Here is a 21,797-nt window from a genome sequence, read left to right as displayed (position 1 = left end):
AAGATCTCTTTTTTTTTTCTTTTTCTTTTTGCAGTTGTGGGGCTTGAACTGTAGGCCTGGGAGCTGTCCCTGAGCAATTCAGCTCAAGGCTCATGCTCTACCACTTGAGCCATAGCGCCACTTCCAGTTTTCTGTTTGTGTGTGTGTGTGTGTGTGTGTGTGTGTGTGTGTGTGTGTGTGTGTGTGTGTGATTAAGTAATTACATAATTTCCCAAATTTCACAGTATTGTGGGATAGTGATCTCAGTTAAAGTCACAAACACATTCTAACTTTCCTAGAGCAAATTGTCTATCATGGTCTATAACATATAATGGTGTACACATATATACCATACATGTGATCAGCAGCATGGGATTATTTAGTAGTGGTTCAACCAGATGAATGGAAGTTCTTTGTTTCTCAAGTCCTGTTAATTTTGTTGTATCACCTAACATTTTGGATTTAACATCCACTTATCAGGGAGACCATGTACCGTTTGTCTCTTTGTTCTTGGCTTACCTCGGTCAACATGATTTCTTCTAGCTCCATCCATTTCCCTGCAAATGTCATTATTTTGTCATTTCTAATGGCTGCATAATATTCCATTGTGCATAGATACCACAATTTTTGGATCCATTCATCTGTGGTGGGGCATCTGGGTTGTTTCCATATCCTAGCTATTGTGCTGCAATAAACATGGAAGTTCATGTGTCCTTGTATATTGGTTCCTGTTGTTCAGGGTAGATGCCTAGAAGTGGTATGACTGGGTCATAAGGGAAATCAATATTTTAGCTTTCTGAGTACCCTCCAGACTGCTTTCCAAAGTGGTTGTATAAGTGTACATTCCCACCAGCAGTGTAATAGGGTTCCTCTTTCTCTTCATCCCCTCCACCATTTGTCATTGGCTGACTTGAGGATGTGGGCCATTCTGACTAGGGTAAGGTAGTATCTCAGGGTTGTCTTTATTTTCATTTCCTTCACAACCAGGGATGGTGAACATTTCCTCATGTGTTTCTTTGCCATTTTTATTTCTTCATCTGAGCAGTCTCTCTTTAGTTCCCTTGACCATTTAGTAATTGGTTTGTTAGGTTTGGGAGGGATTGGTTTCTTGACTTCCCTGTATATACTGGATATTAACCCCTTGTCTGATATATTGCTGATAAATAATTTTTCCCAATTAGTTGGTTGTCTTTCTAGCTTGGTTGTGATAGATTTAGCTGTGCAGAAGCTTTTTATTTTAAGGTAGTCCCATTTGTCAAGTCTCTCTCCTATTTGTTGTGACCCTGGGACTCTTATCAGGAAGTTCCTTCCTGTGCCTGTAAGTTCAAGTGTCTCTCCTACTCTGTCCTGCAGTAGTTTCAGAGATTCAGGTTTAATGTTAAGGTCTTTAATCCATTTTGAGTTGATGTTGGTGCATGGTGATAGGCTGGGGTCCATTTTTAGTCTTCTGCATGTGGCCACCCAGGTTTCCCAGCACCAGTGGTTGAAGAGGCTGTGTTTCTTCCATTGTATGTCTTTGGCTCCTTTGTCAAATATCAGCTGACTGTAGGCCTGTGGATTTATTTCTGGATCTTCTATTCTATTGCATTGGTCTTTGGGTCTGTTTTTGTGCTAGTACCATGCTGTCTTTGTTATTATAGCTCTATAGTAGAATTTGAAGTTCAGCATGGATATCCCTTCCATGTTGTCTTTATTCCCTAGAATTGTTTTGGCTATTCTAGGTCTTTTGTTGTTCCATATGAATTTTTGGACTGTTTTTTGTATTTCAGAGATGTACATCATTGGGATTTTAATAGGAATTGCATTGAATTTGTATATTAATTTTGGTAGTATTGCCAATTTCACTATATTAACTCTGCCTATCCAAGATCATGGGAGGTCTTTCTATTTCCTACTATCTTCTATAATTTCTTTATGTTTTTATATTTTTCATTAAATAGTTCTCTTACATCTTTAGTTAGGTTAATTCCTAAATATTTTATTTTTGGGGAGGTTATTGTGAATTGGATTGCTCCCTTTATTTACCTTTCTGCTTGTACATTGTCAGTGTACAGCAAGGCTGTACTGATTTTTGTGGGTTGACTTTGTATCCTGCTACTTTGCCAAAGTGATTTATGATTTCTAAGAGTTTGGGGATGGAGTTTTTGGGATCATGAAGGTATAGTACCATGTCATCTGCAAAAAGGGATAGTTTAACTTCTTTTTTCCCTATGCGGATCCCTTTAATGTCTTTTTCTTGCCTTATTGCCCTGGCTAAGGGTTCCAGAACTATATTGAAGAGGAGTAGATACGTTGGGCATTCTTGCCTTGCTCCTGATTTTAAGAGAATTGGTTGTAGCTTTTTCCCATTATGTGTAATATTGGCTATTGGTCTGTCATAAATGGCATTTATTGTTTTAAGAAATGTTCCTTCTATTCCTATTTTCTCCAGAGCTTTTAGCATGAATGAATGTTGAATTTTAACAAAGGCCTTTTCTGCATCTGTGGAGATAAGCATGTGATTCTTGACCTTGGCTCTGTTGATGTGTTGGATTACATTTATTGACTTACATATGTTAAACCATCTCTGCATCTCTGGGATGAAGCCTATATGATTTTTTTTCATGTGTTTCTGGATTCTGTAAACTAGAATCTTGTTAAGGATCTTTGCATCTGTGTTCATCAAGGAAATTGGTCTGTAATTCTCCCTTTTGGTTGGGTCTTTGCCTGCTTTGGGGATGAGTGTGATATTGGCTTCATAGAATGAGTTTGGGATAGCTCCCTCCTTCTTTATTTCTCTGAAGAGCTTGAGGAGTATGGGTATTAGTTTTTCTTTAAAGGTCTTATAGAATTCTGCTGTGAATCCATCTGGTCCTGGGCTTTATTTGTTGGAAGATTTCTGATTGTTTCCTGTATCTCGTTGTAAGATATTGGCTTATTTAATTGATTTACTTCTTTGCTCAGTTTGGGCAACTTGTATTTCTCTAAAAATGCATCCATTTCTGCCAGGTTTTCTTTCTTTAAAGAATATAACTTTTGAAAGTAGTCCGTTAAGATTGTTTGGATATCTTGGGTACGTGTTGTGATTTTTACCGTGGCATCCCTAATCCTGTTTATATGGGTTTCCTCTCTTCTTTTTTTAATTAATCTTGCCAATGGTCCCTCAATTTTACTTTTATCTTTTCAAAAAATCAGGTTTTTGTTTGGTTAATTTTGGCTATGGTTTTCTGATTCTATAATTCATTAATCTCTGCTCTTAGTTTGGTTATCTGTCTCCATCTAGTAACTTTAGGTTCCATTTTTTCATGTTTTTCTAGCTGTTTTAATTGCAACATGAGATTATTTACTTGTTCTTTCTCTATTTTCTTGATGTGAGCATTGAGGGCAATAAATTTGCCCCTCAAGACTGCTTTTGCTGTGTCCCACAAGTTTCTTTGCGAGGTGTTTTCATTTTCATTGAGTTGTTGGAAATTTTTTATTTCTTCTTTGATCTCTTCCGTTACCCAGGCATTGCTTAGAAATGTGCTGTTCAATTTCCATGTATTAGAGAAATTTCTGCGGTATGCTTTGTTATTGAGAGCTAGCTTGATTCCACTGTGGTCAGATAGGATACAGGGGATTATGTCGATCCCTTTGTATTTGCTTAAGTTCCTTGTATGAACTATGATATGGTCTATTTTGGAGAAAGTTCCATGAGCTGCTGAGAAGAATGTGTACTGTGTTGTTTTAGGGTGAAATACTCGGTAGATGTCAGTTAATTCTGCTTAAAGTATGACATCACTTAATTCGGTAGCTTCTTTGCCAATCCTCTGGTTGGTAGACCTGTCCTTTGGTGAGAGTGTCCTGTTAAAGTCTCCTAGTATTATCATATTGGGATCTATTTTATTCTGTAAGTTTGAGAGTATTTGCTTAACATATCTGGGTGCACCAATGTTTGGGGAATATAAGTTGATGAGGGTAATATCCTCCTCTTGGATTGTTCTCTGTATTAATAATGTAGTGTTTGTCTTGCCTTTTTGTATTGATTTTAATGAAAAGTTTATTTTGTCAGATATCAGGATTGCTACACCTGCTTTCTTACTGGGGGCATTTGATTGCTAGATCCTTTTCCAACCCTTTACTCTGAGTTTGTTTATATGTTTGGCTGAGAGGTGGGTCTCCTGAAGGCAACAGATGGATGGGTCATGTTTTCTGATCCAATATGCAGTTCTTTTTCTTTAGATTGGTGAATTAAGCCCATTAATATTAAGAGATAGTATAGAGAGATGCATTGTGGTCCCTGGCATTCCCTATTTTCCTCAGTTTTTCTTCTGTCCTTTTGTCCTGTGTTTGCTCAGTTAGACTTCTATTAATGCCTGTCTGGGTGCAGGTCCCTGTTCCTGGTTGCTTTCTTCAGGTTGTGTTCCCCCCTCTTGGTATTCTTTGTAATGCTGGCTTAATGTTTATGTATGCATTTAGTTTTTCTTTGCTATTAAAAATTTTCATTTCTCCATCGAATGTGAATGCTAGCTTTGCCTGGTATATCAGTCTGGGTTGGCAGATATTGGCTCTCAGGGCTCGTATGGTACTTTCCCAGGCCTTTGTTGCATTCAGTGTTTGTGTGGAGAGATCTGCAGTGATTCTAATTTTTTTCCCATTGTAGTATAGCTCCTTCTTCATTTTTGCTGCATGCAAGATTGTTTCCTTATTATTCAGATCTATCATTTTTACTATAATGTGTCTAGAAGTGTTTCTCCTGGGATCTTGCTTGTTAGTGTTCTATATGCTTCTGTTATGTAGGTAAGATGTTCTTTTTTGAGATGGGGAAAATTTTCACCGATTATCTTGTTGAATAGGTGTTGCTTTCCCTTGCTTTGATATTCCTCACTTTTGTCCACTCCAATTATACGAAGGTTAAATTTCTTGGCACTATCTACTCGCTCTTGAATTTCCCTTTGGCATAATTTAAGTAATTTTTCCATATCTGTCATCTTTTTGGTTCAGTTGGTGTATTCTGTCTTCTTTATCTGACACTCTACATTCCATTTCGTTCACTCTGTTAACTGTGGCTTCCATTGTGGTTTTCATGGAAGAAATGGACTCATTTATGGATTCGATGTTGGTTCTCAATGTACTGATCTCATCTCTTAATGAGGTATGTACTACCTCTATTTTGGCATTTATTTCACTTCTTAGTGAGGTATGTACTGCCTCTATTTTTGCGTGTACCTCATGTTTGAGATCCTGAATCTCTTTTGATAGTTTGTCCCTGTGTTCTTTCAATTTCTGGTCTATTTCTCGCTTTATTTCTTGAGTCATTGCCTCCAGCATCCCTTGGATGTAGCTTTTGTCTTCCATTCCTGCTTTGCTCCCACTGGGGCTCTCCCCTGGGTGGCTGCTAGAGATTGGGGATAGCTTGCTATCCTGGGTGTTGATAAACCTGTAATTTTTCTCTGTGATTTTTGCATGGGGGTTCAGAGATTATTGGAGACTAATCTGAAATTTTGTTTTCATCAATAGGTGTCTGTTTTTGATTGGTTGCTGTTTCTGTGTTGGTAGATAGAGTCTGTATTGATCTTGGTTCTGTTGGGGGCCGACCTCCAGCTGCTAGTCTGACCCACATCGGGTTCTTGGCTCTCTGCTGTGTATCACTGGCAGTTCCTGCCTTTGAAAGGGTTGAGCAGCCTAGACTGCTCCTGTTTGCTCCTACAGGTGTTCTTGGCAAGATCAGATGTGCTGGATGCACTCTCCCAGATGCTGGAGTCTGCTATGGGCTCCTGATGGTTTTTGTTTTGTTTTGTTTGTTTTTGGGCCAGTTGTGGGGTTGAACTCTGGGCTTGGGTGCTGTCCCTCAGCTCTTCAGCTCAAAGCTGGCAGACTACCATTTGAGCCACAGCACCACTTCTGGCCCTTTCTGCTTATGTGGTGCTAAGGAATCAGATCCAGGGCCTCATGCACCCAAGTCAAGCATGCTACTGCTGAGCCACCTTACCAGCCTGAGCTCCTGCCTATTATAAGGTGCTGGCTGCCTGTGTTGTCCAATTCCCAGCCTAGAATATATGGGTCGGGTTCTGGTGGGGTTTGGGCTTCTCTTGTCCTGAGCCCCCGGGTCTTTTGCTGTCACAGGCGTGCTTCCCAGGGGTGCAGTTCCCTGTTTTTCTCCCCTCTGCTGAGGCATATGCTTAGCTTCTGACTTCAGTTGGGAGGAGTTGGTTGTGTTGCTCAGGCACCTGAACCCCAGAGCCCCCAACCTGGGGCACACCGGTTGGGCCTGTGCTGCTGTGTATCCCGCCTAGCTTATGCAGCCTGGGGTACACAGTTTAAATTTCTTCCACTGTTGGGTGTCTTGACACAGGAGTGCTGTTCCTGGCTTGGACATTTAAGCTCCCTTCCAGGGGTGCTCTTGCTCTAGCCTGGCCAGCTGGTTGTGCTTCGCGGGCTGGTGGAGCTCTTGAACGGTTCCCAGTTTTAGTGGGTCCTGTGGTCCAGGTGTTGGGGTAGGGTGTCTGGGTCAGGGTCTTGGGATTCCTACCAGCTCTGGTCTCCCTTGAGGGCTACACAATCCCCTGCGGGGTACTCACTCTAGAGCTAGTTGTTTCTGTGTGATGTAGGTCGTTGGTTGCTGTTGCAATCAGAGTTCAGTTGAGGTGGTTGCGGGCTGGGCTGGGTGGTGATAGCTCTGTGTGATTCTCTTCTGCCTCTGCCTCGGTTGATGCTGTTCAGGTCTGTGCCATGGGATGGGACTCCGGCTTCTGCCCAAGGGTTGGGGGAGGGGCCTCTGTGCAGGTTCTGTGCGCTGGGGTTTGTCTCTGTTTGCGCTCTCCAGATCTGCACCAGTTCCTTGCAGGTCTTCTGCTCTGGTGTTCTGTGGATGTCCCGTGTAACTCTGGGGTTCTAGCTGTGGGGTTGGGTGGCTTTGGTGGGATGGAGCCTCTCTGTTCGGATGGAGAGTGAGGGGTGGGGGTAGGATCTTTGTGGAGACTCCCAGCTGGTAGGTTTCTCTGTTCATGGTAATCAGTGAGTCTGCAGACTGGTACCACAGGCAACTTCTGCCTGGGTGATCTGCAGACAGCCCACTGTGTCTCTGGGACTCCAGCAGCCCCGGCCAGGCTGGCTGGCCGTGGCTTGGCGCACTGCCACGCAGCCAGTAAAGGTTGGGGGAGGGGTCTTCACGCTCCTCTTTTCTGAAATTCTTCTTTTTCTCTCTTTCTTTTTTGTTATTTTCCACCTCCTGTTTTTCTCTGGGTGTTCGTCTTTTTGTTGTTGTCGGTCTCTTGGGGAGATTAAGTGTTGGAACTCGAACTCTCTTTTTCGTTGGTGAAAGCTGTGGTGTTTCCCCTACTGCCCCTTAGCCATCTTGGTCCCTTCTTGAATTATTTTATTTTTCAGTCACAAATTGTTTTATCAATGTGCTTTATTACATTCTTGGTAATTTCAAGCTATTTTTATACAAATTTTAAACATTCTCAAATAATTTAAAACATTTACAGAAACATAATTCTCCAAAAAGTATTGTTAGAAATCTTGTGAGTATATAGAAGAGCATTAATCATTATCACATTATCTTAATTACAGATAACATTTTGCTTATGAGTTTAATAACTAGTCTGAGAGAGATTGTAATCACTGTGGGTAGGTCTGCAATAACATACATAAAGATGTGACATTTAATTTTTATTCAGTAAGTTATCTGTGATTATCACTGTTGTCTAAGAAGTATAATTGCAAGTGTGACAAATGATGGCTATGCTCCAATGACTTTTAAAATGTTTCCTATACTATACCAATGATTTGCAGTGTACATTTTAAAATGAATCTTCTAAGTAGAATGTGTAAAGCATGCAAATGTATGAATTTTCAAAGGAAGCAAAACGTTCTCTCATCCAATCTTTGAAATACATTCGTTGGTTTTAGCTCTTGCAACTGCAAAGTCAGGCATCTGTTACTGTTTGGTGTGGTGTTGAATTTCATGGTTTGTTAATTTCACATTTCTGTCTACAAAGCTAATACAAGGGGAATGGGCCAGCTTTTCATACTGCAAAATTCAGAATATCCCCTGGGTACTTTCTTCTTCATGGAATTCATTTCACATTTCTCTTTTAAGTGTATGAATTAAGTTTCCTGCTTTTTTTTAAGTTATCAAAAACTGTCATGGGTTATTCAACTTTGGGCCTGTTAAAAATAATAAAACCATTGCTATACACCATTAATTCTCCAATATGGGTTTTCAGGATTCTTTTTACTGTATACAAGGGAAGACAATATAAAATCCCACATAGAATGTATCTATTTTCCTAGTCTACATGGCATTGTCATTACACACTTGCTATTATTTTCAAAATATGTATGGCATAATAATTTACCTTTAGTTGGAAATACAGCCACTTGACATTGTCAGCATTTCACTAGTCACTTAGTAGCCTTTGTAGGCTACAAAGTAGGCTTTGAGGTTGTAGGTTAAAAGTTAAAGATCTCAGTATTTGAAAGTTGTGAGCCTAATTGAAGGAATTCTCTATAATTAAAACAAAATAGTGATGTGTGATAAGCATAACTATAAATATGAAAAGGCAGAATGGAAGGCACAGTAAAATCCATCTGAAATGGTCTTGTATACTTGGAAGACTTGAAAAAATAGATATTAGTCAGGGTTTGGGGAGAAGAATTGGAAGATACAATTTATTGTCCAAGCATGCAAGGTGATACACAGAAAGTCAAAAGCATACTCACTTGGTAAAATTGTTGGGTGGAGCAAACATCAAGGAAGCCAGAGTTCAGTGTTGAGTGGCCCGTCCAGCTCTGCAAATCAGAGTTAAATGAGAGGTCTTCCACAGTGGCTGCTTTTAATAATCAATAACTTGCTGCATGACCCTTGTTGCTATCACTGAAACCTATCTCTGAGAGTGTTGCCAGGGCTCTGTACATCTAGAGGACAAAAACTCTTGTTTTGAGGAGTTTCCTTGGAGTTCACTAAACATCCCTAGGTTGACTCCCTCTGGAGAATGATGACCTTCGGTGTCATCCACCTCACAAATATCCCTAACTAATGTCTGCAATTACCAGACTTTCTCTAGGAATTATACAGTCAAGGATCTAGATTGGAGGATAGCAGTTTCTGAAAACAGATGGTGATGATGTCAAACTGAAAAATGAAACTTAAGACAAATATCTATGTTCTTGAATCTGGTATTTGCTAGTGGGTGTCTGTATGTATGTATCTGTATACACTGAATACATATATTGTATGTAATATAGTATAAATCTATATATTTGAACGTATGTGTGTGCTAACAGTTTTAGAGCCAAATAATATGAAATGATACAGGATTTTCATAAATGTAATTTAATTTAAATGATGAGAGTGGAGATTAAGCAATATGTAAAACCTAATTCTTAACATATTCATATTAACATGCACAAAACTGACTTGTTGATGTTTCTTTCATTTGTTTTCGAGGGTGAAGTACATTTTTTCATACCATTCAGCGGCAATGGACACATACCATAATTGCACATGTCATTTGGAGTCAGTAGACAAATGACTTTTCTTATATGTAGATTTTGAGCACGTCCATTCCTCTTTACTTCCACTCTTCAAGGCCAGACTTCATTCATCTGCTGTGGGAACTATTGAATTAGCCTCCTTCTGGTTTTCCTGCATATAATTGTTCCTTCCTACCACCTCCTTTCGATCTGTTTCTACAATATAGAGTGGTATTTTCAAATTGTAAATACAAGGATGTCATATTCAGATTTTCAACTATACTGTGAAAGAGACACATGCATTATCAGAAAAATTCTGTTCAGCATTTTTCAAAAACCTTCCTCAACATTATCTAGGAGATTTAGGCCACAAAGCAAACTTGTCTAAATTCAGAAACATTGAAGTTATACCTTGCATTCTCTCTGACCACAGGGGAATAAAATTAGAACTCAACACCAAAAGCCACCAAAGAAAGTCCAGTATCACATGGAGGCTGAACAACACACTGCTGAATCATGAGTGGATCATGGAATAGATTAGAAAGGAAATTCAAATGTTCATGCTATTCAACAAAAATGAACACACAAATTACCAGCTCCTCTGGGACACAGCAAAGGCAGTACTCAGAGGCAAGTTTATAGCTCTGAGCTCCTACATCAACAAATTGGAGAGATCGGAAACTAGCAATTTAATGACACATCTAAATCTCCTTGAAAAAGAGCAGCAAGAAAGTCCCCAATCCAGTAGATGGAAAGAAATAATCAAAATTAAATCAGAATTAAATGAATTAGAATCCAAAAAAACTATAGAAAGAAACATTATCTGAGAGAGTTACCTAACTCACTGATCTTCTAATTCTGAAGGTGAAAGTACTGTCTCAAACTGGCAAGAAGGTTTAAAAAGTGAAATATTTAAATATTGCCTTAGAGAAAATTACTTCAACTAATATTATGCTCACTTTATTTTCATATGTTAAAGTATCTTTTAAAATAATAACTACTAGATGTCCTGAACTAAAATCACAATACGAAATTTTGTCATTGAGATTTCTTATGTTTATAATTTTAAAGAAGTATAATTGACAGTGACTTTATACAAGTATACTTTTAGAGAAGAAAATTGGCATAAACATATTTGGATTAAATTATTAGTTAGGTTTGAGATGTGCTTCCTAAAATATTATCAAAATAAAAGTATCAAGTATTTCTATCACCTCTTCTTCTCCAAATGGTGTCATCTTTCCCATCTCCTAAACACAAAATAAAATTTGGCATGTCTTCTAGTACTATAGATTTGTTTTCAATTTTGGAATTTTTTTTTAATTGTATTTTATTTTATTTGAGAACATACTGTACAGAGGGGCTACAATTACATGGGCAGGATAATGCATACATTTCTTACCAAGCATTGCAGCCTCCTCCTTTGTTTACCCTTCACTTCCTTTCCCCGCCTCCCCCCTCCCCCCACCAAATTTTACCCCCCTCCCCCCACACAATTATACCCCCCTCCCCCCCACACACCGACATTGTAAAGCTGGTTTTGACATGACATTTTGTACTTCTCATTGTTGCAACAGGTCCACCTGAATCCTTAAACGACTTGTTTGTCCCCATCTCCTCCACATGTTATACTGACATCAAATATAGTGAAAACGGGGGTTACACTGTGGGGGAGGGACATACAAAGCAACAAAGAAATAATCTTATAAATGCGTTAGAAACACATGCATGAAAGAAACGAAAACATTAAAATACATATTTAAGGGTTCATTTTCCTAACATCACATTATCTGACCTTTTCCGCTTGACTCATACCTATACTAGATATTGCAAATAAGGGAAACCATGGGACCTATGCTTCTTTGGGCCTGGCTTACTTCACTTAATATAATTTTTTCCAAACCTTTCCATTTCCTAACAAATGGGGAAATGTCTTCTTTCTGATGGAGGCATAGAATTCCATTGTGTATATATACCACATTTTCTTGATCCATTCATCTACTGAGGGGCATCTGGGTTGGTTCCATATCTTAGCTATGGTAAATAATGCTGCAATAAACATAGTTGTGCTGGTAGCTTTAGTGTGGTCTTGTTTGTAAACATTTGGGTAAATGCCCAAAAGTGGGATTGCTGGATCATAGGGGAGATCTATGTGAAGTCTTTTGAGGAACCTCCATACTGCTTTCCAAAGTGGTTGAACAAGTTTACATTCCCACCAACAATGAAGTAAGGTTCCTTTCTGTCCACATCCCCTCCAGCATCTGTTGTTGTTAGAGTTCTTGATTTTTGCTGTTCTAACTGGAGTGAGGTGATATCTCAATGTTGTTTTGATTTGCATTTCTTTTATGGCTAGGGATTTTGAACATTTCTTCATGTGTCTATTGGCCATCCTTCTTTCTTCTTCAGAGAAGCTTCTCTTTAAGTCTTTCGCCCACTTATTTATTGGGCAGTTGTTTCTTTGAGGATTTGTTGTTGGGTGGTTTAATTTTTTGAGTTCCAAGTATATTTTAGATATGAGACCCTTGTCCGTTGTATGGCTAGAAAAGATCTTCTCCCAATCAGTGGGCTTTCTATTGATCTTGCTAGCTATGTCATTTGCCCTGCAGAAGCTCTGCAACCTTATGCAATCCCATTTGTCCAACCTTTCTTTGATTTGTTGTGCTTCCGGGTCTCTATTCAGAAAATTTCGACCTGAGCCAAGGAGACCTAGGGTTTCTCCTATTCCATCCTGTAATGTTTTCAGAGTGTCTGCTTTGAGTTCAAGGTCTTTGATCCATTTGGAGTTGATTCTGGTGCAGGGTGATATATAAGGATCTAGCTTTAGTTTTCTACATGTAGTTAACCAATTTTGCCAGCACCATTTACTGAAGAGGCTGTCTTTCTTCCATTCTATTGTTTTAGCTTCCTTATCGAAGATTAGATGGCTATAGGTCTGTAGGTTCATTTCTGGGTTTTCAATTCTATTCCATTGGTCCTGAGGTCTGTTCTTATGCCAATACCAAGCTGTTTTGATTACTATGGCTTTATAGTAGAGTTTGAAATTTGGTATTGATATTCCTCCAGCAGTGTTCTTTCCATTGAGGAGCGTTTTTGCTATTCGGGGTCTTTTATTGTTCCATATGAATTTTTGGATTGCCTCCTCTATTTCCTTGAAGAATGAGGGTGGAATTTTGATAGGTATTGTGTTGAATTTGTAGATAGCCTTGGGAAGTATTGCCATTTTCACGATGTTAATCTTGCCAATCCAGGAGCATGGGAGGTTTTGCCATTTTTTAAGTTCTGTGTTGATTTCCTTTTTCAAGATTTTAAAGTTTTCATCATAGAGGTCCTTCACTTCTTTGGTTAAGTTAATTCCTAGGTATTTTATTTTTTGTGGGGCTATTACAAATGGAGTTGCTTTCCTAATTTCAGCCACACTTTTCTCCTTGTTGGCATATAGAAAAGCCATTGATTTTTGGGGGTTAATTTTATAACCTGCTACTTTGTCAAAGTTTTGAATCAGCTTGAGTAATTTGGGAGTGGAGTCTATGGGATTCTTTAAATACAAGATCATGTCATCTGCAAAGAGGGAGAGTTTTATTTCTTCTTTCCCTATTTGGGTCCCCTTTATGTCTGCATCTCGTCTTATTGCTGTAGCTAGGCATTCTAATACTAGATTGAAGAGAAGTGGAGAGAGTGGGCATCCTTGTCTTGTTTCTGAGTTAAGAGGAAATGGCTTTAGTTTTTCACCAGTGAGTATAATGCTGGCTGTAGGTTTGTCATATACAGCCTTTATTGTATTGAGGAATGTTCCATGGATTCCTAATTTTTCCAGAACCTTCATCATAAAGGGGTGTTGGATCTTGTCAAATGCTTTTTCTGCATCTATTGAGATAACCATGTGGTTCTTATTCTTGCTCCTGTTGATGTGATGAATAATATTAATTGATTTGCGTATATTGAACCAGCTTTGCATCCCTGAAATGAATCCTGTTTGATCATGCTGTATGATTTTTTGGATGAATTGTTGAAGTCGATTGGCCAAAATTTTGTTGAGAAATTTTGCATCAATGTTCATCAAAGAAATGGGTCTATAGTTCTCTTTCTTTGATGAGTCCCTGCCTGGTTTTGGGATGAGGGTTATGATGGCTTCATAGAATGTGTTCGGTAGTGAGCTTTCTCTTTCAATTTCATTAAAGAGTTGGAGGAGTATTGGTGTGAGCTCTGCTTTGAAGGCCTTGTAAAATTCCGCTGTAAAACCATCTGGTCCTGGACTTTTCTTAGCTGGGAGGTCTCTTATTGCTGTTTCTATTTCAATGCTTGATATGGGCCTGTTAAGCTGGTTTAACTCATCTTGGTTTAGTTTTGGCATGTCAATATTTGCTAGGAAGAGGTCCATTTCTGTCAAGTTCTCAAACTTATTAGCATAAAGTTTTGAGAAGTATTCCCTTATAATGTTCTGAATCTTGGTTGTTTCCGTGGTGATGTTTCCATTCTCATCTCTGAGTTTATTAATTTGGGTGTGTTCTCTCCTTTTTCTGATAAGGTTTGCTAAGGGTCTCTCAATTTTGTTAAGTTTTTCGAAGAACCAACTCTTTGTTTTGTTGATTCTTTCTATAGTTTTTTTGGATTCTAATTCATTTAATTCTGATTTAATTTTGATTATTTCTTTCCGTCTACTGGATTGGGGTTTATCTTGCTGCTCTTTTTCAAGGAGGTTTAGATGTGTCATTAAATTGCTAGTTTCCGATCTCTCCAATTTGTTGATGTAGGAGCTCAGAGCTATAAACTTGCCTCTGAGTACTGCCTTTGCTGTGTCCCAGAGGAGCTGGTAATTTGTGTGTTCATTTTTGTTGAATAGCATGAACATTTGAATTTCCTTTCTAATCTCTTCCATGACCCACTCATGATTCAGCAGTGTGTTGTTCAGCCTCCATGTGATACCGGACTTTCTTTGGTGGCTTTTGGTGTTGAGATCTAATTTTGTTCCCTTGTGGTCAGAGAGAATGCAAGGTATAACTTCAATGTTTCTGAATTTAGACAAGTTTGCTATGTGGCCTAAAATGTGATCTATTTTAGAAAACGTTCCATGTGCTGCTGAGAAGAACGTGTATTCTGATGCTGCTGGGTGAAATGTTCGGTAAATGTCTGTTAAGTCTAGTTGATCTATGCAGCTGTTTAGATCTGCGGTTTCTCTGTTGAGTTTTTGCCGAGTTGATCTATCTAGTGGGGAGATTGGTGTGTTAAAATCCCCAACAATTAATGTCTTTGGATCTATATGGGATTTGAGGGAAAGTAGTGTTTCTTTGATAAATTTGGGTGCTCCATTGTTTGGCGAATAGATATTTAGAATTGTAATATCCTCCTGAAGGAGAGATCCTTTAATTAGTATGTAGCAACCTTCTTTATCTCTTCTCACGAATTTTAATTTGAAGTCTATTTTATCTGATATTAGGATTGCAACTCCCGCCTGTTTATGAGGGCCGTTTGCTTGGTAGATTTTGTTCCAGCCTTTAACCTTGAAAATATGTTTGTTTTTACGGGCAAGATGTGACTCCTGCAGGCAGCAGATAGAAGGGTCTTGTTTTTTAATCAATTTTGGAATTTTTTAATAAGAGGAACTGGCATTATTTTTGAAAATTAAGCTGGGGGAATTGCATGAAATTTCCAATATTAATTATTCTTTGAATATTGGATGAACCTTACATTACATTTAACTGTGAGTATATTATATATTTCTACATTTAATGGACACAACATATTTCAATTTGTTGGTTTTTTCATTAAGTTTTTTTATTGTGAAAATACTGTACAAAGGGGTTACAGTTACATGAGTAAGGTGATGAGTACATTTCTGATCAAGCATTATTGCCTCCTCTGTTTTTCCCCTACCATCCCTTCTCTCCCACCTCCTCAGCTATACTCCCCATCCCCACTCCATTGTTTTAGAGGTGTTTATCTATGTTCATGATTGATAGTAGTCTGTACTTTTAAATTTTTTTATTTTTCTTAATCTTTTGTGTCATTCAAGCCATTTCCACACAAGTCATTACATTTGGGGGCTTAAATCTTACTGCATTCCATTATCATCCTTTTATGCTATCGGCAATTATGGCTGCTATTTCATATCTAATGAGAATCATTTGTGCTCTTTCTCTCTTGCTTAGCTCTTAGTTTATCCTACCTAAACAATTTCATTCATAATTTATCCTTTAAAAGCTCAATTAGGTTCTTCTACCCTATGTCTCCTGACCTTTGATACCTGCAAATGACAAATATTTTCAAAGTCTTAGCAATATCACATTTTTGGAAATGTAAAATATAGTATTTGTATATGTGACTTTTGAAATCATCAAGCAAAGTAAATTTTCCCCTCTTTTTGCTTTTGAAAATCTACAGTCCATTCATTGCTTTTATAATGTTATAGCATGAATAAATTTGAACTAAAGAAATTATATTAGTCCATAATTTCTTTTATATATGAACTAAGTTTGTATTAGAACATTGCTGTATTTTCTTGTAAGACATAAAAATATTCAATGTTGTCATTCTTATAGTGTCTTTACAAATTTTGATTTTAAGTTTAAGCTAGACTCATAAAACACTTTAGAATAACTTCTTTAATTCTGCTTATTATCTTGAAGTTTTGGTTGAGATAAATATTTCTTCCTTCTTAAGGCATTGAGATAATTCAATACTAAACTGACCTTGTTAATAGTTGTGCTCATTCCTACCTTTTCAACTAAAGTATTCAACTATCTTCATAATAAAATATGGATCTTTTCTAATTCATAAACTTTGAAAGATTACAATTTGGAAATCTTTTCACTTTAAACTTATAGAGAATTCTTTTGTAAAAATAATTTAAAAAATATCTACAAACCATACATTGGGTTTTATGTTTTTAGTGTAAAATGCTCTATTAAATTTCTTCTTTTCAAAACCAATCTTCGTAGGTTTTTTTCAGATTTATTAATCTTTTCAAAGGAATAACACAACTTTATTTGTAGTCTAGATCTTGATATATGTTTCTTTCAGCAATTAATGCTATGATATAATTTTACTTTTCACTTCTCTCTTAGTAGTGTTTTCTACTTGCTCTGGTGTTCACAAAAATCAACTTAGATTTGGGAAGAATTTTAGTCCTGCATATATTCCCATATATGTACTCAAGCCTAAATTTGACAAAGACTATGATGCAAATCTATACAAAAATTTGCTGGAAACATACATTTATGTATCATGTATTTATCTAATTACATAGTAACAACGCATATTTTTTCATTTAAGATCAATTAGAAGATAGGTATTTTAATGGAAGATGTAGATAGTAAATAAAGAAAATTGTCTCTTATTTTCTTTGGCCTTGATATTGTCCCTTTTTTATGTTTCAAAATTAATAACACTTGCTCTCTTACTTATTGCCTTATGAGCATACAAAGAATTACATAATTAATATTATAATTTGGGGTGTTTATATATTTAAAAAATTGCATTGTAATATGTAAACGGTCTCTGGTGATGTATAAAAAAACATGGCCATCAGTGATCTAATGTTTTCTCTGTAATAATAATAAAAATCTAAAAAATATAGTCTTTTGGATCAGTTGTGAAATCTCTGGAAATGGTAGCAGGTTATACCCACCAGTAATTTCATTGTAAGTGCACTGTGATTTTCCACTTTTCATACACTGAATACTTCAGAACTGGTCCCTAGGTACTGGACATATTCCTACAAAGCAGAAGTACAAGCAAGAAGATGTAAACATTTTTCAAAGAAAAATCAATGAACATACAAGAAGTATGTGAAAAAATTACTAAAGAAGTAATTTTTGTGAACAAAATTTGGGTATACACATAGCTAAGATAGGGAACCAACCATTCATCAGTAGATGAATGGATCAAGAGAATGTGGTATATATACACAACGTAATTCTATGCCTCCATAAGAAAGAATGACATTGCCCCATTTGTTAGGAAATGGAAAGACTTGGAAAAAATTATATTAAGTGAAGTAAGCCAGGCCCAAAGAAACATGGTTTCCCTTATTTACAATAACTAGTATATGTCTGAGACAAGCAGAAAAGGTCAGATAAGGTGATGTTAAGCGAAGTGGACCCCAAGATAGGAACACAAGTGTTTTTTTCTTCCTTGCTATTGTTTCTAAGGTATTTATAAGGTACCATGTGATTTTTTTTGTTGCTTTGTATGTCCCTCCCCCATGGTATAACCCCTGTTTTCACTGTATTTGATGTTGGTATAATTTGGGGAGCAGAAGGGAAAAACCAAATTGTTTAAACAGGGATATAGGTTGACCCATTGCAACAGTGAGATGTACTAGATAGTATGTCGAAAAACAAACTTTACAATTTAGGCGCGGGGGCCGGGAGAGGGGGGGAAGGGGTCTGGGAGAGGGAGTCCGGGTGGAGGACTGTATTTGTGGAGATGGGAGGGAAGGGATGGTAGGGGAAACAAAGGAAGAGGCAACAACAATGCTTGATAAGAAATCTACTGATTACCTTGCTCATGTAATTGTAACCCCTCTGTACAGTATTTTCACAATAAAGAACTTTTTAAAAGATTTGGAATTTGGATATACATTGGTAAAAATATGTATTCATAATATCATTATTTTAGATAATAGGTACAAATCTGCTAGAGTAGCTGGAAAGACTTACTTCTGTACATGTATATTTATGAATAATTATATCTACTGCTATTTATCCATCTATCTATCTATGTTTGTGTATCTATTCCACTACCTATGTTTGTATGTATACATACAGGTAAAATTATACTTATGTATATATGCATATTAACACAACGATACAAACTATTCTTAAAGATAACATTGCAAGAGTTATTAGATTCACTCTAAATGAATCTGCTACTAATTTTTTTTCAGTGCTCAGGATAGAATCAAGTGGCAAGTAGTCTGTCATTAGTCTATATTCTCAACTCTTGCTTCTGTGACATAGGTTCTCTCTGTGTTCCTTAACCTGGACTTGCTATTTAAAATCATAAAATGAAAATCTATATAAAAATCAGCAAAAGTAACAAAATCCCAAGAAAATTTCTAACATTTGCCAAATGACTTTTCACAGGGAGAACTTGTATCTAAGGTTTATAATGAATAACAAATATTCAGGAAATACCAGGCCCAAGAAAATTACATATAGGTATAAAAAAGTATAAAACTAAGTGTATATGTTAATTTTATATTTAGATGGTATTCCTATATGTAATTTTCTTATTATATATGTATATATCATGCCTCATCATAGATACCATTAAAAGGACATCTATTTTACAAATAGTATCAAGAAGTAGAATACCATATCCAAAAGAGAACTACTTACTTATGCTGATTTAATATGTGACAAATTGTGCTGGAGATCATCAGAAAACCTAGAGTTTTGAATAAGTAGTTGGAAATAGCTACATATCTTGATAGATAGAGTAAAAAGTTTGTTTTACAATATGCATCCTCCATACTCAAGAAACAATATAAAAGTATAGAAGATAATTTCTTTAAGGCACTAATTTTTAAGGTGTGTATGTGTGTGTGTGTGTGTGTGTGTGTGTGTGTGTGTGTGCATTTCTTCAAAGAGAAATACCTGGGAGATTTCTGATACCTGAGAAGTTGTCATATATGTGACTCATAGGTAGCAACTGTCCCAAGCACTGTAATTTTTTTCAATTGTGCATAATTTTTATGATTTTATGTATCTGTAATATTTTAATTTCAGCTGATGTAAAACATAATGGGTACATACAGGTAAAATTATACTTATGTATATATGCATATTAACACAATGATACAAACTATTCTTAAAGATAACATTGCAAGACTTATTAGATTCACTCTAAATGAATCTACTGCTAATTTTTTTCAGTGCCCAGGATAGAATCAAGGGGCAAGTAGTCTTTCATTAGTATATATCCTGAAATAAATAAAACAAGGGAAGACCTGAAATAAATAAAATAATTCTCAACATAAAAAATAACAGCATGATATAAGGCATAAATGTTATTAAACTGTATTTCAGTAATATTTGTTAGAATTAGTAAAGTGACTAAGATGAATAAACTTACACTAGTAGAAATCAGTAAATTATGCATTTTAGGACAACTAGAAATACGTATAAATACTTCATCATAAGATGCTGACATAAAATATCACGTTTATTGACAGCGTTGTGCAAAAAGAAAAAAAATCACAAACCAGCAGAGCAAAGCTGGAAAAAAAGTAAGGTCAAGTTTAAGAGAAAGTTTTAAAGATGACAATGAGCGATGATCTGCCAGATTGTGGCAACCATGATAAAATATATATGTAAAAGCCTTTGAAAACTTCATGTGATATCTCACTATTTCTTAGCTCCTCACATCCCTTTCAACAGTGATTCAATTTCCTTTGCCTTCACTCCTGTGAAATATAACCATGATGAATGTACAGGGTTGTTTTTTTTTCCCTTGCTAATTTAAGGAGGGAAATGTGGAGCTTGCTGACAAGAGATTAAATATTTGTGAAACAAACTGCTCTTTAATAATAGTAAAATAGTGTTAAAATTTTAAGGATACAATACAATGTGATTGATAACATATTTACTTACATGAGTGATCGGAATATTCACATATTGCTATTTTCAAGTATTTTGTTTCTATGCCCAAAGACAGAGTAAAAAATTTTAGTGTCAATTTTGTTTTCAAAGAGCTCTACAGTAATTTTACATGCAGCATTATAGCTATTTCTGATAGTCCTGCTGTCATCTGAGATAAAACATATTTTGTATATAAAAATTTAATGCCCAGGTAGAATTTTACACACACACACACACACACACACACGTCACAAAATATCACAAAATAGAGTTCTAATAGAAATGTTTAGGCAAGATTTTCATTGCTGAAAGTTGCATTATTTTAACTTCATTTTTAAAATTTAAAAATAATAGTAATAACTTGTGAGCATTACTTATTTCAAGCTTTTATTTATAAATAATGGAATTCACTTACATATTCTTTGCTACTTGAATCAGATTGAAAGCATTTTTAAAGCATAAAAGGTATATTATACCTTTATTTAACAATTCTAGGTATTTAAATCTCTGGTTGATTTCCAAGTCAGCATCAATTCTCTTGGCTGTTAAAAACTAACCATATCTCTTTCCTGAAATATTGTTTTAAAAACCAATAACTGTTCCTGCAATGCAAAGGAAACCATCAAAATAAAAGAAATTACAGTAGCAGCATCAAATCAACTCAAAAATAAGTAATCTGTAAGGAAAATGACAAAGGAATTACCACAAAAGGAAGCCATAATGATATAATAAGAAAACCATGACATTGTCCCATTTGTTAGGAAATGGAAAGACTTGGAAAAAATTATATTAAGTGAAGTAAGCCAGGCCCAAAGAAACATAGGTCCCATGGTTTCCCTTATTTTCAATAACTAGTACATGTCTCAGACAAGCAGAAACGATCAGATAAGTTGATGTTAGGCGAAATGAACCCCAAGATAAGGACTCAAATGGTTTTTCTTTCTTGCTATTGTTTCTAGCATACTTATAAGATGATTTCTTTGTTATACCCCTCCGTATAACCCCTGTTTTCACTGTAGTTGATATTGGTATAATTTGTGGAGGGGAAGGGAAAAAACAAATCGTTTAAATAGGGATACAGGTAGATCCATTGCAACAATGAGATGTACAAGACGTTATGTCCAAAAACGAACTTTACAACTTTGAAGCAAGGGTAGATGCGTGGTGGGGGCGGCGGTTTGGGGTGGGGGATGGGAATGGATGGGAAGGGGAAACAATGGAGGAGGCAACAATGTTTCTTACGAAATGTACTCATTACCTTGCTCATGTAATTGTAACACCTCTGTACGGTATTTTCACAATTGAACAACAACAACAACAAGAAAGAAAAATGATTGATGATTAACAATTAATCAATAAGAAAAGTTATACATAATAATTCATAATTTAACCATGGGAAGTTCTGTTTCTAATAAAGTTCTGCCAACCATTCTTCTGGGGGTAACTTCCCCAATTTAACATTTTTGTATTTTTTTTTAACTCAACCATCTCTTACTATTGAATTTAAGGAACAAATTTATAGCCAGTTTTCCAAAGCCTTCAAGGCAAAAATTAAATAATATTCATATAGTGTTAGAAATGGATTTATTTTGAATTAGGAAAAGTTACCTGTAACTATCATGCATTCCACTTTGAAACATTTTTTCTTTCTTTTTTGTACTCACAGGTTTATTTTTCTAGTTTTTGTTAACTCTATCCATCTAAAAGTTCAATGAGACATTCCAGACTGCACTCCATTCATTCTCTCTTGACCTTAATGACCTTGAACTTATTTACCTAGGGTTGGCAGATGTGAGATCT

The sequence above is a fragment of the Dipodomys merriami genome, unplaced genomic scaffold (genome assembly GCF_024711535.1).
Source record: "Dipodomys merriami isolate MVZ:Mamm:240054 unplaced genomic scaffold, mDipMer1.0.p SCAF_8, whole genome shotgun sequence".
Taxonomy (NCBI): Eukaryota; Metazoa; Chordata; class Mammalia; order Rodentia; family Heteromyidae; genus Dipodomys; species Dipodomys merriami.
This window is presented reverse-complemented; position numbering follows the sequence as displayed.